Here is a 19,796-nt window from a genome sequence, read left to right as displayed (position 1 = left end):
AAGCCGTAAATTGACTTGAGGCCAGGGTCCTTGAGGTTGTACAGCTGCACCCGGTGACCAATATTTATTTAACGGGGAATAAGTGATAATTCATATTATAGCAGTAAATAATTAAAATATTTCATAGGGATTATAATAATATGTATATCATGTCTGGGTATTACAGGGTTAAAACCAATATTAAATTCCGAAAATCGTTTTTTTGCTAAAACTCTTTTTTTTAATGTGATCAAAATGGGGATAACGCACGGAGTCCGGGGTGGTAATGGGCGTATTGTGTCCAAATTTCATGGTTTTCGGACAATCGGTGCCGGTGTCACGGCGAAATTCCACTTTTTTCCCCTCATGGAAGCCGTAAATTGACTTGAGGCCAGTGTCCTTGAAGTTGTACAGCTGCACCCGGTGACCGATATTTATTTAACGGGGAATAAGTGATAATTCATATTATAGCAGTAAATAATTAAAATATTTCATAGGGATTATAATAATATGTATATCATGTCTGGGTATTACAGGGTTAAAACCAATATTAAATTCCGAAAATCGTTTTTTTGCTAAAACTCTTTTTTTTTAATGTGATCAAAATGGGGATAACGCACGGAGTCCGGGGTGGTAATGGGCGTATTGTGTCCAAATTTCATGGTTTTCGGACAATCGGTGCCGGTGTCACGGCGAAATTCCACTTTTTTCCCCTCATGGAAGCCGTAAATTGACTTGAGGCCAGGGTCCTTGAGGTTGTACAGCTGCACCCGGTGGCCGATATTTATTTAACGGGGAATAAGTGATAATTCATATTATAGCAGTAAATAATTAAAATATTTCATAGGGATTATAATAATATGTATATCATGTCTGGGTATTACAGGGTTAAAACCAATATTAAATTCCGAAAATCGTTTTTTTCCTAAAACTCTTTTTTTTTAATGGGATCAAAATGGGGTTAAAGCACAGAGTCCGGGGTGGTAATGGGCGTATTGTGTCCAAATTTCATGGTTTTCGGACAATCGGTGCCGGTGTCACGGCGAAATTCCACTTTTTTCCCCTCATGGAAGCCGTAAACGACGAAAGGCAGGTGACAAGAACAAACGACTTGAACGAATGCAGGTATGACCTTGAAATTTTCACGGTACCTAGGTACCAACGTGAAAAGTTGCTCGCCGGAATTTAGTACTCATGGTACCGTTGGTTCCTGTGTAGCGCATGCGCGAAATCAAAACCAGCTAAACTCGAAAACAACATTGTCGGCACGGAAAACATCAAAGCAGAAATTCGAATTTTTGAAATATTCAAATACCAAACATTCGACCATGATCCAGGCTATCCTGAAATGTAACAATTTCGGTAATAGGAGACACATTCTCTAAGTCACGACCAATTGTGTATGTTTTCAAGCCCATTAATGTGGATTTTTCACTATTTTTCATTTTCATTTCAAAATGGCGTCCATCAGTTGACATAAATCAAAATTCTACTGCCTACATTTTATGGGCTTTCCTTGAAGGATTTGGAAAATATAATCCCCTTGTCTGTAAGTAAATTATCAAAAAAGCCTTAGCGATATTTCACATTTCAAGATGGTGGCACTTCCGGTTTGGGCTACAAACTCCATTTTTTGTGTGCGAATCAGTAGTTTCGTAACTAGTAAAGAAATACAATTTCAAGGCAATCGGACCTATATTTCGTCGATTTTTTTTAAACTTTGATCCTTAATTTCATCAAGGGGAGATAATACAGAAAATTTCTAATGACATTTTTCAAGTTGTATCGGTAAGATCTACTTACATACTGAATTTCATGAAAATCGTGCAACTATCAAAGAAGTTGTCAAGTTGATTTTAACTTCCGGTTCAAAATCACAGCGACGAATTTTTGAAATTCGAAAATCCGAAATTGCAGATTTGAAGTAAATGATTCAAGGTACTCAAAGAATTTTTATTTAGTAAAATAGATCAAAAAGTCACAAAGTTACAGCAATGTAGGTCAAATGTATTCGTTAATAAAAGTCGGTGATTTCGGATGTGTAAAACGTTTTAAAAACATACCTATTCCAAAGCCTCACCCATTCTTGGGGGGAGGGGGGTAGGTCACAGTTTCAGAAAGATCCCACGGTTAGATTCTGAGATATAAGATTTGCAGGAAAAACACACACAAAAAAAAAATAATAATAATAATAACTTGATCTGCATAGCAGATATCAAAGCTTTCATATAAACTGCAAAAGGGATTATTAGAATCTATGAATCAACAACCACTTTGACGGAAGATATTCTCTCGGCTAAAAAATCTTTTTTCTCTCAGCTACGAGAGATACGTAGAATTAAAACGGCCCAGAGCCGACCGTGTTGATAAGAAGCCGCTTATTTGACATTGACACATAACTGAAGGTCCAGTTAATACAATGGGCAATCTCACATCCGTCCACTAAAGAGAGGCACATACTAGTCGCCTCCTACTTCCCCAAGACATTTAGTCCAAACCTTGATTCTCATACATATAAACCATTTGGTACTACATGTACATGTATTTCGTACTTATATCATATTAAACCCCTCGGCCGCCATGTTGAATCACACAGTATTTAACGTTCTATATCCTAACATCTTTATGAAATCAACGACAAATCTAAACTTGGGCACTACAACCATTTTTATTTTTACATCATTCAGTTTTTTTTAAATAAGTAATTCTATCACAAATTATAATAAAGATACCGATCAGTTTTTCTTTGTGTTAATGCGTTCTACATTTTCAAAGCAATGATTCTTATAATGTGCGAGCCGCCATGACACCGGCGGATATTATAACTTCGATAGTCGAGAAACTTCAGGTAGCAGTTGGGTTTCATCAAATCATATAATTATGCGGTACGGCTTCACCTTTATTTCAATGGGAATTGGTTTATTATATGTGCAGTGCAGTTTTAGGTCAGTTTATGTGTAAATTAAGGGAGCTATACATAGGCCAGTAACCTTTTTGTAGTCATTTGACTACTGAAATCAAACAAATTTTACAATGTAGGTAGTGAAAACAAAATGTTATGTTAAGCGTTGTTCGAGGGTGGGGTGGGTGCATAAAATTCCAAATTCCAAGGGTTATTTTTCGTGCACGCCAATATGCACACAGGATTTCGATTTTTCGTCCTACCCAAAAAACTGCACGCAAAGTTAGTTGTCGGGCCTTCGGTCAAGAACCACGGACAAAGGGAGAGAACGGGGACCTCTGTTTTTCATACCATCCAAGCGACTAGGCACTAATCCTTGTACCATGGACGAGGGGACGGGCGTTTTTCGTCCCATCGAAACGACTAGACACAGATCCTTGCTAGGCCTTCCATACTTCACCACTGCCAACGTGGAACCACTTTGACCTCGGGTTTTCGTACCATCCGAACGACTAGACACTAATCCTTGCAAGGCTTTCCGTTCTGCACAAATGAGCCACGCTGGCCTCGTTTTGTCGTAACATACAAACGACTAGACAATGTTTCATAATTTAGTCATGTTCGCGTGGGTGGGTTTGCAGCAGAATTGATATGTACATGATAGTGACACAAGTAGGAGGGGAGGGGGGAGCGGGGTGTACACAAATCACACAAATCAGAGCTTTGTAATACACGCATATACTTGATATACTAAATACACAAATGGCTGAATTTCGAGACATTTCTGGCACTCTTTTAACACATAATGAGAACACTGCATTAATTTCTATATATCAATAAAATATGCCTCAGACCCATTGTATCATATATGATACACTAAATTTCGACATTGATTTTCAGAAAAAATATTGTTTATTTTTAAATTTGAATTAGACTAGTAACAAAATATATTTTCTGACAACAAATAGCATATAAATAAAAATAGATTTACTTTCTGATTATCTTTTTTAAATGAAATCATTCCAGGGCTTTTATTGACATTTCAGAAAATGTAGAGTTGGTCCTATGCACTTGAGGCCAGGGTCCTTGAAGTTGTACAGCTGCACCCGGTGACCGATATTTATTTAACGGGGAATAAGTGATAATTCATATTATAACAGTAAATAATTAAAATACCCCATAGGGATTATAATAATATGTATATCATGTAGGTGTGCATATCTGATATGCTGGGTATTACAGGGTTAAAATTGTGACCTCTGTAAATAGGCCCGTTCCTTGCATTTAGTTTTAGAGTTAGGAGTGCTAAAATTGAGAGAGCGAAATGGGGTTGATCGACCACTCGACACAAACTAGGTCATTTCGGGACTAACGTATGGTTCAATTTTATTTCAATAATTCGCTTGCGCGTAGGGGTCTAGCAGTGGGAGGAAACCGGGTGATCCTGAAAAAACACACAGGTTGGACGGGCGACCTACTCCTTGCCACGTACGGAAAGATGCCCCAGCAGTCAAAATAGGTCAAAAAAGGCGATTTCGGTTTCTAGTGTCGAAACATCGTTGCGGTCATTTTAAAAAATTGTCTTTTAAGGATAATGTGTATAGTACTAATACCTATCACATACAGAAGAGGCGATAACATCTCTTTGCATTTGCAATTTCAAAATTAATTAAAACCAATATTAAATTCCGAAAATCGTTTTTTTTCTAAAACTCTTTTTTTTTTAATGTGATCAAAATGGGGGTAAAGCACAGAGTCCGGGGTGGTAATGGGCGTATTGTGTCCAAATTTCATGGTTTTCGGACAATCGGTGCCGGTGTCACGGCGAAATTCCACTTTTTTCCCCTCATGGAAGCCGTAAATTGACCCAAGGAGTAGGGTCGCCTGTCCAACCTTGTCGGTTTTATCCGGGTCCTCCGGTTTCCTCCAACTGCTAAAGACCCCTACGCGCAAGCGAATTATTGAAATAAAATTAAACCATGTGTTAGTCCCGAAATGACCCAGTTTGTGTCGAGTGGACGTTAAACCCCATTTCTCTCTCTCTCTCTCCGTAAATTGACTTGAGGCCAGTGTCCTTGAAGTTGTACAGCTGCACCCGGTGACCGATATTTATTTAACGGGGAATAAGTGATAATTCATATTATAGCAGTAAATAATTAAAATATTTCATAGGGATTATAATAATACGTATATCATGTCTGTGTATTACAGGGTTAAAACCAATATTAAATTCCGAAAATCATTTGTTTGCTAAAACTCTTTTTTTTTTAATGGGATCAAAATGGGGGTAAAGCACAGAGTCCGGGGTGGTAATGGGCGTATTGTGTCCAAATTTCATGGTTTTCGGACAATCGGTGCCGGTGTCACGGCGAAATTCCACTTTTTTCCCCTCATGGAAGCCGTAAAAAACGACGAAAGGCAGGTGACAAAATCAAACGACTTGAACGAATGCAGGTATCCCCTTGAAATTTTCACGGTACCTAGGTACCAACGTGAAAAGTTGCTCGCCGGAATTTAGTACTCATGGTACCGTTGGTTCCTGTGTAGCGCATGCGCGAAATCAAAACCAGCTAAACTCGAAAACAACCTTGTCGGCACGGAAAACATCAAAGGAGAAATTTGAATTTTTGAAATATTCAAATACCAAACATTCGACCATGATCCAGGCTATCCTGAAATGTAACAATTTCGGTAATAGGAGACACATTCTCTAAGTCACGACCAATTGTGTATGTTTTCAATCCCATTAATGTGGATTTTTCACTATTTTTCATTTTCAATTCAAAATGGCGTCCATCAGTTGACCTAAATCAAAATTCTACTGCCTACATTTTATGAGCTTTCCTTCAAGGATTTGGAAAATATAATCCCCTTGTCTGTAAGTAAATTATCAAAAAAGCCTTAGCGATATTTCACATTTCAAGATGGTGGCACTTCCGGTTTGGGCCACAAACTCCATTTTTAGTGTACGAATCAGTAGTGTCGTAACTAGTAAAGAAATACAATTTCAAGGCAATCGGACCTATATTTCGTCGATTTTTTTTAAAACTTTGATCCTTAATTTCATCAAGGGGAGATAATACAGAAAATTTCTAAGGACATTTTTCAAGTTGTATCGGTAAGATCTACTTATATACTGAATTTTATGAAAATCGTGCAACTATTAAAGAAGTTGTCAAGTTGATTTTAACTTCCGGTTCGAAATCACAGCGACGAATTTTTGAAATTCGAAAATCCGAAATAGCAGATTTGAAGTAAATAATTCAAGGTACTCAAGGAATTTGATGTAATACATATGAAAGCTTAATAATAATCTTAACAGAAACAATAAGCTTTCATATGTAATACATATGAAAGCTTAATAATAATCTTAACAGAAACAATAAGCTTTCATATGTAATACATATGAAAGCTTAATAATAATTTTAGTAAAAACAATAGTCTTTCAAACAAAAGTCTGAAAGCCTAATAATAATAATTTTAGTAAAAACAATAGTCTTTCAGACGAAAGTCTGAAAGCCTAATTAGATCTGCTACTGTCCCATGCAGATATGAAAGCTTTCATATTCATCGTCACGTGACATTGATTATATCAAGTATATTAAAAGAAAAAAGAACAACAAAAAATAATTATCAAAATTGGTGAAAAAGTCGCGAAGTTACAAGTCTAAATAAAGTGAGAAACATTGCACCCGGACAACAAAATAATCTGAAAACTAAAGGGAAATAACTGAGAGATGGATTACTGTAATCGGAATGACTTTCCGTTCCAGAAGTTTCAGAAAAATAGATCAAGCCGTTTAAAAACGGGACGGATGAGAACATGAAACGAAAATGGCGGGAAAGAACTAAAAAGGGGCAGGAAAATATCAAAAAAAAAAAATGAAATAACCTTTAACGGAACTAACATTGTTTGAATCAGATTGACCTTAGCTGTTCGAATATTTAGGTTAAATTTGTAAATTTTGAAAATTAAAGGCATAAATTGTCCTGTTAACAACTTTGTCGGCACGTAAAAGGTCAAAGGCGAAATACGAAATTTGAAACATTTTCAAACACCAAAAAATCGATCTTGATCTCGAGCTATCCTGAAATGCATTAATTTCAGAAATAAGAGACGCATTGAACATATTACAGCCTACTGTGGTTCATTTTGACGTCTGTTCAAGTGGATGTTTCACTGTTCTTCATATTCAATTCCAAATGGAGACCTTCAGTTGACCGAAAATCTTTCTTTTTTTTGCTAAAACTCTTTTTTTAATCGGATCAAAATGGGAGTAAGGCACAAAGTCCGGGGTGGCAATGGGCGTATTGTGTCCAAATTTCATGGTTTTCGGACAATCGGTGCCGGTGTCGTGGCGATATTCCACTTTTTTCGCACTTACTGAAGCCATAAATGGCGGAAAAAGCCGAACGACAGGAACCGTGTGAAGAACAAACGACCTGAACGAATGCAGGTATCGCCTTGAATTTCTCAGGGCATCTAGGTACCAGCGTGAAAAGTTTCTGGCCGGAATTTGGTAGTCATCGTACCTTTGGTTCCAGCGTGGCGCATGCGCGAAGTCAAAACCAGCTAAACTCAAAGCAACCTTGTCGGCACGGAAAACATCAGAGGCGAAATTCGAATTTTTGATATATTCAAATACCAAACATTCGACCATGAGCCAGGCTATCCTGAAATGTATTAATTTCGGTAAAAGGAGACATATTCTTTAAGCCACGACCAATTGTGTATGTTTTCAAGCCCATTAATGTGGATATTTCACTGTTTTTCATATTCAATTCAAAATGGTGACCATCATTTGGCCTAAATCAAAATTCTGCTCTGAATGTTTTTTAGGCATTCCTTTAAGGATTCAGAAAATGTAACTCCCATGTCTGTAAGTAAAATATCGCAAAAGCAAAGTAATTTTTCACGTTTCAAGATGGTGGCATTTCCGATTCGATCGACAAACTCCATATTTTGTATATGAATCAGTAATTACTTGTCTAGTATCGAAAAGAAAAATTAGGTCATTCTGACCTATATTTCGATGATTTTTTTGAAAATTTTGATCCTTAATTTCATTAAGGGGAGATAATTTAGCAAATTTCTAATCATATTTTGGAAGTCGCATTGGTAAGATCTACTTACATGCTAAATTTCATTTAAATCGTACAATTATTAAAGAAATTGTCAAGTTGGTTTCAACTTCCGGTTCGAAATCACAGCGACGAATTTTCGAAATTCGAAAATCTGAATCTGCAGATTTGATGTAATTGTCTCAAGGTACTCAAAGAAAAAAGATTTAGTAAAATAGGTCAAATAGTCACAAAGTTACAGCATTGTAGGTCAAATGCATTCGTTCGAAAAAATTCGGTGATTTCGGATTCGTAAAACGTTTTGAAAATATATTTAAGCAAAAGCTGCCACCCAATTTTTTTTTTTTTTGGGGGGGGGGGGGGGTTAGGTCAAAGTTTCAGAAAGATCCTATGGTTAGATTCTGAGAAATCCGATTTGCAGAAAAAAAAAAAATAATAATAAGAATAATAATTTTAACAGAAGATAATACATATGAAAGCTTAATAATTTTAGTAATCACAATAGAACTGCGATGCAGTAATGACGGGTTTCACCGGTGCCACGTTACCCTAAACATGTCACTTCCGGTACCAATGAAACCATTAAACAGGTTTCCACATAAGCATTGCACACATCAAATAAAATGGACGCCGAATCAACCAAATCCAGCAATATCAATTCATTTTATACATTTGTTACATTAAGTGTACAGTACTTCCGATGATAATGAAAATGTTCAATTAGTTTTATGAAATCAGAAATTCGCATAAGGCATCACATGGTGAAAATTTTATGTAAATCAAATAATAATTGCCACTTTTATAGACCAAAAACCTTGAAAATTGACTTGTAGAAACCGTCTATTTCTCTGCAACCGTACAAGTTAGAAACCATTTTGTGGTATCTGTATGATCGTATGGGTTCAATCTATTTGCTGATTGGAATCAAATATCATAATTTTAAAAACATTACAAATCAGACTCATTTGAATAAAATATCTGTTTGGAAGGTTAAAAAAAAAGTTTTTCCCAAAATGACGTTACTTCCGGTGATAATGAAAATCTTAAATTAGTTGTATGAAATTGTAAATGGCATTAGATATCACACAGTGAATATTTCATGAAAATCGAAAAATAATTGACACTTTTATGGACAAAAAACCTTGAAAAGTGACTTGTTGAAAATTGCCTATTTCTCCGCAACTGGACAAGTTAGAAACCCTTTTGTGATATCTATATGATCGTATGGGTTAATTCTTTTAGTTGATTAGAATCAAATATCAAAATCTTAAACAAGCAACAAATACGACTCATTTGAATAAATTATTTGTTTCGAAAGCTATAAATACAGTTTTTGCCCAAATTTCGTCATTTCCGGTGACATTGAAAATGTTAAATTGAGTTGAACTAGTCACAATTGACATTATGTATCAAATGGTGTCACTTTTATGAAAATCCAATAATAATTGACTCTTTTACAGGCACAATTGCCCATTTCTCGGCAACTGCGCATATTACAAATTAATTTTCACATACATTCTCTTTGTATAGATTATTGCTACGAGTTTATGAAAGTTACGAAGTAATATTTTAAAACATGAAAACGCTGGATGGGTTGTAACTAGCTTAATTTTACACCTTTTTTTCACCTAATCGAAATAGCCCGAAAACGGAATCAAAATAAAAAAAACTGGGCCCAACATTTAAAAGGCGCACCCTATCAGTTATACCAGATTTGAAAAAAATAATATTTGCTTTCGCAAAATGGTACCTAACTGTCAAAAGTGTAGTTTTTTTTTGTAAAATTTCGCCACTTCCGGTGTCGACAGATAACACTATCGGTAACAAAAAAAATGACAATTGAGACAACGGAGCATATGAACTTTGTTTTATACAAATCGAATAATAAATAATTAATCTAGGACTGAAAAACTGAATTAGCCAATGGGGGCCAAGGAAAATTACCGAGACAAAATATTTTCACATTTTTGCCCAAGTCAGAGGACTCGTTATATTTGTGTAAAACACGACTAAAAAATATTCATAAATAAAAAAGTTTTTTGTAAAAATTTAAATTTTCTAAATTTGGCGCCTAATATCTGCGAAGATTTGCCGAAAATCAAAAATCAAAAGTAGCGTAGCTATCTGCCCTGTCTCCGACTATGCCAAAATGTATCGAAAGTTAAAATCCAACGATTATTTTTAAAATTACTGCAATACTTTTAAAAACGATAGCTTCGGTGATTTCGGACATTTCGCATTGTCGCAGAACGTTCAAAATAGCTTTATCCTCTAAGTCACACCCACTTTCCCAGTCAAACCGAAGAAATCGAAACGATGCGACAAGCAGTTGCTGAGATCTAATCAAAATGGAATTTGAATAATAATAATAAGAATAATAATTTTAACAAAAACAATAGTGTTTCACACAAGCTACGCAGTGTGAAACCCTAATAATAATCTTAACAAAAACAATAGTGTTTCACACAAGCTACGCAGTGTGAAACCCTAAATAATTTTAGTAATCATTTTAGTAAAAACAATATTCAAAAGTCTGAAAGCCTAATAACTAGACCTGCATGACAGTGCTGAATCGGCTTTCAGGCAACAGACCGGAAGGAAGCATACGAAACTCCATTCACTGGTCTGTCGAACGATACTTTAGGTTTTTTGATCTGGTAATATCCAACGGAGAAATTGTGTTTTTGGCAAAAATCTTCATTTTTAAAAAAAAAAAATCAAAATATCGGATTGTAGCAAATGATTGGTAGTCTGACTCCATCTAGCTTAAGACTAGTTACCTCCCTTATACCATTAAAAGTACATTAGATTTACAAGTATAAAGATTTTTCGACTTTTTTCAAAGATTGTGATCCTTTTTGGACCATTTATTCTATACTGAGGCTTTTAAATTTGGATTCACACCCTAGACCGCTGTTAGGACTTTCAGTAACAGAAGTTTAAGAAATGAAATAATAGTAGTTTTCGAGATGAACGCGTCTGAATAGGCTCCAAAAAGGAAAATAGTAGATTTTCAGCGTCCCATAATATATTGCTAACCAGCGAATTTTTACCATTTAGATGTCATAAGATGGTCCATTGCTCGGGCTATCCAATGACACGTTATTTGGCGTAATATACTATTCAAAAAAAGTAGGGTATATTTGATTTTTAAGTGTTATTAAAGTCACCTAATGAAACTGACGAAGAAACAAATGATAAAATGAAATGAAGTTCACATTCATCGATTTATTCCAAATGATCGTTAGACTAAGTAAGGCACAGACTGACCATTATAAGGGTAAAATGATACCCGGGGTCAAACAGCAAAGTTACCACAGCATCACAACCAAGTCAGTAACGGGTAAATCCTCCTCTGTTTGCCAAACAAGCATTGATCCGACGTGGCATACTCCTAATGAGACGTCTAAGGTCATTTTGGTCCAGATTGTCCCATTCCTGTTGCAACGCAGCAGCAAGTTCTTGGACATTGGCAGGACGTTGTTGACGTTGACGTAACCTCTGTCCAAGCATGTCCCAGACATGCTCGATGGGGGAGAGGTCGGGACTCAGTGCTGGCCAAGGTAATGTGGTGATGTTCTGTTGTTGGAGGTAACCTGTAACGATCCTGGCCCTGTGACATCTTGCGTTGTCATCCTGGAAGATGAAACGGCGGCCATGACGTCGTGCGAACGGCACAACATGGACTGCCAAGATGTTGTCCCGGTAGTACTGGCCTGTAACACGCCCTGCAACAACATGTAAAGCCGTTCTTCCAGCAACAGTGATGCCTCCCCACACCATAACAGAACCACCCCCAAATCGATCATGTCTGATGACGTTAACGTCTTGGAAGCGCTCGTTTCGACGACGCCACACCCTCCTACGTCTGTCCCAAAAATCAACAGTGAACCTTGACTCATCTGAAAACATCACATTGCTCCAGCGTCGATTATCCCAGTGTTGACGATCCCTACACCAACGACGTCTTGCCTGAATGTAATGATCTCTCAAACAAGGGATCACGCGAGGACGTCGGGCGCGAAGGTGACCCCTATGCAGTCGATTCCGAATCGTCTGACCACTCACTCTCACACCAGTGTCTGTTTGAAGACGAGCGCTGATCTGATTTGCTGTGATGACACGATTTCTCAAGGCCAAGGTACGGATAAATCGATCCTGGGCTTAAGTTGTCGCCCTTGGTCGACCTGAGCGTGGTCTGTCCTGTACAGATTGTGTATCACGGTATCTGGACCATAGCCTGCTTATGACAGACTGAGAAACATTCATCGTCCGCGCCACAACCGCCTGTGTTGTGCCGATCTGTAGCATGCCAAGGGCACGTAACCTTTCATTTTGGGTAAGCCGACGCATATCAAAATTTGTTTTCTGGTCACTAAAACAATTAAACTGATGTTTCCACCCTGGAATTCAATGCCACAATGACTGTAACATTCAAAGTCAGAGTCGTGCAAATCTTGGGTTGGACCCCCATGATGATCCCAAGCATCACCTGCATTCCATGCGGTAGCTATTGGTGCGTTTGGGCGTCACATGTAACTGGAAATGTTTCTTCTGTTAGGTTGTATAGTGACTTTTTTCGTAGTCATTTGCATATTTTAGTATTATGCCCCCAAAATCAAATATCCCCTACTTTTTTTGAATAGTATAGTATATTATTCAAATGATGTTTAACCATAAGTTATGCCCAAAATGACACATTTTGTGTCGATGGATGTTAAACCACATTTCTTCATCAGACAAGTCGGTATAAGAAATAGATTTTCACGATTAGCTATGTTATAGTGTGTCTTTCTATATATTTTATTACTATTTAATTCTAGTCAAAATAGCCATTGACCAATGGGTCGGCACGATAATAAAAAAAACCAAAACAGAATGAACTTCAGATCATGAAAATCAAAAGAGTTTGACACCGGAAATTGGTATTCCCCACCGGAAGTCAATGAAAACTACTTGCAATTGCTTTAAGTATATCATAGAGGTCGATGTGATGAAAAAAGACGAAAATGAACTTCAGATCATGAAAATCCAACCATTTTTGGCGGAGATAGCCATGTCCTCGTTCAAATGGTCCCGATTTCAAATTGCCCCGACATTTTTGGATAACTTGGTCCATAATCAACTCTAAACAACAAAGGAGTCCCTTATATATACGAATCAGCTGTTTTACCTACCGGGGCTAATAAACGTCTAAGATGTTTTGCTACACCGTAATAAACAGATCCTCTTGAGCAGACCAGCAGGCCATGTTCCTGTGCAAAAACTTGATTTGTCTGCCCCGTGTACTGCAATTCAACTCACAAAAGGTTGTTGTAAAACGGTCTGCACGGGGCAATGCAGTTGCCGCAAAAATGGTCTGTCTTATCTTATACAGCTCTCAGCACGTGCTTTGATAGGGACCGTACCAATATGACCATGGGTGAGCAGGAGGACGAGGATGTATTTATTTCCAAGATAGGATCTTTTTGTTTCGTTTCTGGAGACTGCTTTTTCTTTTTGATATTAAACTTATTTACTTGTTACAAACTGGGTGACTGGGATGTTCACTAATGCACTATATACCAATCCCGGAAGCCTTAGACGTTGCCATTACCAAAATCCAAGAAATAATACCACAACTTAAAACATCCACCTATTTTACCTGGAAGAATGAATATTTCGGGCAAATACATGACCTACCTATCACCGATCAGTCCTCTTATAACAGAACTCTATATGACGTCATTTGAAGAAACGGTATTAAGAACATCACCATTTCAATCGTCCTGCTGGTACCGAAGGGTCGACGACGCGTTCGTCGTCCTAGAGGAACATTAAGACGAAGCTCAACCGTAAGACCATCTGAACTCCATCCACCCTAGAGTGCAATTTACAGTTAACATTTTTAGACGTAAAAATTGATCGATCCACGGAACAGATGAAGAACTTATCGCCCCAATAGAACCACTGAGCTGCACATGCGACACGCAATAGTGCCATTACACGTGGGAGGGGTTCATTGCCAAATTTGACACTTCAAGGAAGGGTTGATGAAAACTGCCGCGTCCTGGTTTATCCTATAAATGTTTGCTTTCCTATCGGTTCTTGCATAAGATTTACTGTTTAGCGTATCTTTGCTTTAGTGTGTTACGTTTAGTTTGCAATGAGACGTCTTCAACATGATGAAAACTGCCGCGTCCTGGTTTATCCTATCCATGTTTGCTTTCCTATCGGTCTTCAACATGATGAACGTCTACATGCTATTGGCATGCTTCAAATGGGTTCTACACAGCGAGTAGTAGCCAACATGCTTAATGTGTCACAGTCTGTGATCAGCAGACTGTGGAACCGGTACCAACAAACACACGTTGCTGATGATAGACCCCGTTCAGATCGTCCTAGAGCCACTAAACAAGCCCATGATCGATACATTCGTACACAGGTCCTGCGAAATCGAGGACAAACGGCCAATCAGCTTTCTGTAAACTTGTACCAAGTTACAGGAATTCAAGATACACCCCAACGATTAGAAATCGGCTACATGCAGCCCATTTGCATGCGCGACGACCGCGTGTTGTGCCTCCATTAACTCGCCAGATGGCAAACAGACGTCATTGATATAGGTAGCGTAGAAATTGGGGTATCGACGATGGGCGTGTGTTATGTTCTCAGATGAGTCAAGATTTACTCTGGATTTCACCAATAGGCGTGTTCGCGTTTGGAGGCGTGTAAATGAGCGTCATGCTAACGTTAACGTCAGACAGCATGACAGATTCGGGCGTGGTGTTATGGTGTGGGGAGGAATCACCATGACTGGCAGAAGGGTCACTGGTGTGTACTACCATAATGATAATGCCCGTGCCCATCGAGCTCGTGTCGTGAATGACTACCTCCAGCGTCACCATATTGTCCATATGTTTTGACCAGCCATGAAGCCCGACCTTTCCCCTATAGAGCATGTCTGGGACAAGATCGGGAGACGTGTTTGTCAACGTCAACGTCAACCGACAACACTGCAATAATTGGCCATGGCACTGCAAGAGGAGTGGGTCAGATTGCCCCAAATCGTGATTATTACTCATTATTAAGACAAAAATCAAAAACGTCCATGTCTTGACCAATCAAATTGCTCATCGCTCCTTAGCCTAATAATAAACACCTAAACCAAGTTTGAACATTCTAGCTCAATTAGAAAGAGAGTTATTGTGTCCCAAAAAGTGTGACCGACAGACAGACAGACGGGCGAATCCATTTTAATAGTCCCCTGCTTTCTTCGAAAGGCGGGGGTCAAAAACAAACAAAACTGAATACAAAGAAGCAAACGACAACATGTAAACCGTCTCGACAGGCAGTCGTCTGCTGACTGAATGGCCTGACGTAAAAGGCGGTAGGTTGCCAATGAGGTCAAAGGTTGAAATGTAATAAAAACATTAAAAAGGGCGATAACCCAGATAAGATAACACCAAAAGGTTTGTAAACTATCGATTTAGGAACAAACCGGAATTATTTAGCTATGTAATTGCACAAAATATAATACGTAATACACCTACAAGAAATGCAAAACAGGTATGCTGAAGAAATCGTGTTATGAAAGTGTATTTATATAAAGGCGATAATTCAGGTAGGATTAGGAAACTACAGAAAATTTAAAATAAATATTATATAAGATAATTAAATTTATTGTTAACTATATTTAAATCCAGGTCAAGAACAGATGCATTTATAGTAGCAGAATTTTCTTCATTTAATATTAGTTCTGTTGAAAGTTCCGTTATCATTGATAGGTGTTATGTCATCAATGTATCGGAAAGTATAGTTTAGACTTTTAGCTACTTTGTAATCTGTTTTTTGTTTATGATCCTGAAAGCAGAATTTATATTTATATAAATGTGCGTTTGCCATAAATGGGGCGGGGACAGTTCCCATTGGTAAACCAATAGTTTGCTGTATTATCTGATCCCTAACCTCAAATATGGCATTATCAATGAGAAAATTTATAATATTTTGAAACTTTTCTTAATCAAAAACCACAGCGTCGGCATTGCGACGTTTTATAATCCATTTAGCGTCTTCTGAGTAAATGGCCATCAAGTTTCTGCCTTTCCCGAGAGCTCCATTTTATGCCCAAACCAATCCAAATTATCTTTAAAACCTAGGACCTGTTTCGCAAAAACTTAAGGTAAAACCACTAAAATAGATTTTAACTAAAATCAAAATTTTATGCGTTTCCCGAAGATCGAATGTAACTTAAACTGTAATTTTAATAGATTTTAGTTAAAATTGTTTGCGCCCGCGCAGTGCACATTTCCGATGCCGATACTTACGGCGTAAGCAAATACGCTTCGAAACTGAAAACTGTTGGCATGTTGAACTGCCGGGTACAATATCAATGGGGAGAGTTTCATACGTTGTAGCAATGTTTGCACATGGTCAGACAGTCGTATCGAGGTGAAATAAATGAATTTATTGCCTATTATTCCTTTGGAAATATATCGGTAGGTTGGCCTTGAACTTGGCAGCTGGTTCGTGACCTTGGCATTTGATTTATTCATAGGCTTCAATGTAAATAATGTGTATCGATAAACTATATTAAATCGCGTGAGAATTGTTACAGACATATGATATTTGTGACTCAAACGACTAATCTAGGCTGTAAACTGTTGTCGAATTTTAAAAGTATTTAACAGCTTTGAAACAAAACAACCAAATAGCCAATGTCACTCCACACTGCTTTAAAAAATACTTTGAAATTACCAAAGTACCACACTCCTTATTGGATAATGCCTATCTATCTTACTCAAAATAAAATTATTTTGGTTTCTAAAAACTTCTCTAATTAAAATTTAATTTCAAATAGACCTATAACATTTTTCAATAAACATATTTGAGATTATTGATATATCATTTTACAAATTATCATAACCGTAAAACCATATGACTATAGTTAGGGCGTATGTTTCATTTACCACAGAGTAAAAAACAAACAATACTGAATACAAAGAAGCAAACGAGAAAATGCAAACCGTCTCAAAAGACAGCCGTCTGCTGACTGAATGACGTGACGTAAAAGGCGGTAGGTTGCCAATAACGCCAAAGGTTGAAATGTAATTAAAAAAAACATTAAAAAGGGCGATAATCCAGATAAGATAACGCCAAATGGTTAATAAACTATCGATTTAGGAACTAATCGGAATTATTCAGCTATGTAATTCCACAAAATATAATACGCATTACACCTACAAGAAATGCAAAACAGGTATGCTGAAGAAATCGTACTATTTTAATTTAAGATAAAATGTTAACTTAAAATACTATTTTAGTGGATTTTATCTAAAATGCTTAAAATCGTTTTGTGAAAAGCATCTATTTTAAGTTAGGATGCAATTTTAGTTAAAAGATGATTTTATGTTTTGGTGAAACAGGGCCCTGAATGTTGAAGCATAGTATACACAAAGTAGAAAAACCAAACGTTTCTATTGTTTTTGCATTAAGTTTTTATAATGGGTTTATTTTTATCAATTATGAAAAAGCTATTACTGCCAGTTTAACTGCGAAGTGTTCTGCACCAAATGGCATGTTGGGTTTGACATAATTTAAGTCCTTTGGTTATTGTTTTAGCCAATGGTTTTGTTTGGCAGTTGCTGGTTGATATTATGGACCTGAATTGTACTGGGTTTTTATGGAATTTAGGTATATAATAAATGTAAGCTAGTGCATCTATTTTAACATTATCTTTAATATCATTGCTTCTGATGAAAGTATATAGATTATGTAAAGTATCTAGTTTAGTTAAATCCGTAATGCATTTATAAGTGTCATTTTTGGTATCGGCCAAAGTCCAACTTCAGTAAGAATATTCCTAAGATAGTATTTTTTACAGGTCAAAGCAATATTGATGCTAAGCTTTATCGACAGGCGTTAAAGCAAATCTCTCTTAAAGAGTAGCAAGGCATTCAGCTGCAGATGTATTGTTATTTAGGACCTCGGGTGGGGGGCGTCTTGGGTTTTGTTTTATATACTTGATTCTCTTTGACAGGAGATCAAAACCCATGTTTTTCCAATCTCCAAAAGATTTTAGAGGTGCACGAAATTTATCAGACCAAGTCTACTATACATTTCCTGATTTGTGATGTTAGATTATTATATAACTTTTTGAAATTAAATTTACTTGGTTGATTTCGAAATTGTGGTCTAAAGCGGAAAAGGTTTTTAAGCAGTTTGTTCACAATCGAAGAAATCCGTTTAAATTTTCCGACAAGCCTATTGATTGAATAGATTTGCATACCATATTTTGTTATTTGTAGCTATAACGGTACGTTTCCTGACCAAACGATTCATCGGTGAATATAGTTCAATGACGGGTGAGTACATACACATAAAAGAGCGCACGGCTCTATTCTTTGGAATCTTAATATAGACGAAAATGGATCTAAAAGCACAATTAATGTAACATGATTTATATTCAGGTTTTTTAAAAAAGAAATATATAATTTATAATGTATTGTGTTTAGTGAAATATGTGAACGGTCCAAATTGAACGACAGTCCATTGTTCACGTTTCTTTAATTATTATTTTGTCGTTTGCGAATCATCCATTACTAATTACTTCCGCATTGTTATGTGGGATATTTTTTTTCTGTGTTCAGTACAAATGGCACCAGAAACCAAGGAATACACGACTCGTGTACTGATTATGAAATACTCATTGTGTCTTAAATATTGGAGTTTTCACGGCAAGATAGCAATATCCACATTGATTGAAATGGACCAATATTGAATTCGAATTCGTGTTTTTAATTTTGAATATTATGGATAATATTGAATTATAGGTTTAGCTCCTTTAAATTGCCTGTAGCACTCATTATGGACGCATTGTGAAACATACACCGCTTATAGTCCATGGGCTAGGAGGGGTAACTGTGCACCCCCACCCATGAATAAACATTTTTGGTATTTTCACATTGCCTATGATCTGCCCTTTCAGAAAAATAATGTTAACAGCAAAAATACTGGGACCCAAGTTGCCATGGCAACCGTTTTCCGACCACACCCACTTTTTTCAACAGTTCCAAAATCTACTCGTAGTGAAATTAAAAAAACAAAAACATAACACTTCTTACAGTGGATCAAATTCCATTTATTTTATATCAACATATTTGTTTTTCTTCCTTTTTTATAATGTGTGTATTTCCATTATTTGACCGTGTCGTGTATGACCTTGACAGAGGTCAAACTTCAACTTTTCTGAAAAATACCCTAAAAAATACAATTTATGCCGGTAACTATGCACCTAATAAATAAACATCCTTTTTATGTTAGTTATTTCTGTTATTTCAGTATTCATTGATGTATTGCCTCTTCAGAAAATCAAGTTAACAGAAAAAATAATAGCTTTTGTAAGCAATGTCACCCTTCTGTTGACCACGCCCATTTTAGGTATTTTGCCTAAATCACACCAATAGATGGAAGTTAAATGCACATAACTTCTGTCATAGTGAAACCATCTCTGCATATTTGGTACCAATATGTTGCTTTTAAACAACTCTTTAACATTGAAATTATTTAGTAATTTTATATTTTCATTTGTGACCTTCAGAAAGGTCAAATTCTATTTTGAGGTGAAAATTTCCTTTAATATTCATTTTTGTTTGGCCCAAAAATACAAAATAGGAAAATCAACTTGTTGCAGTTTTCAGACTCTCTTGAGCGTAGTATTCAATCATATTTTTACTACTATAAGTAGATCCTCTGCTGTAGGCCTTTCCTTTCCCAAGAATAATTAACTAAGTTATGTAAAAAAAAAAAAAAAAGAGGTTTAATGTGAGGACACATGAAGTTTTTCATATAATCA

At 36.6% G+C, this 19,796-nt stretch overlaps 1 long non-coding RNA gene across 1 annotated transcript in view; it reads left to right on the top strand.

Moving 5' to 3' along the window:
- LOC126811257 (uncharacterized) overlaps positions 1-19,796 on the top strand; it is a 76,916-nt gene that overhangs the window by 17,944 nt on the left and 39,176 nt on the right. Inside the window, exon 2 of the long non-coding RNA XR_007675464.2 lies at positions 18,250-18,306. This is a non-coding gene — a long non-coding RNA (uncharacterized LOC126811257). The remainder of the gene's footprint in view (positions 1-18,249; positions 18,307-19,796) is intronic.

The sequence above is a fragment of the Patella vulgata genome, chromosome 2 (genome assembly GCF_932274485.2).
Source record: "Patella vulgata chromosome 2, xgPatVulg1.2, whole genome shotgun sequence".
In the NCBI taxonomy this organism is placed as follows: Eukaryota; Metazoa; Mollusca; class Gastropoda; family Patellidae; genus Patella; species Patella vulgata.
This window is presented reverse-complemented; position numbering and strand designations above follow the sequence as displayed.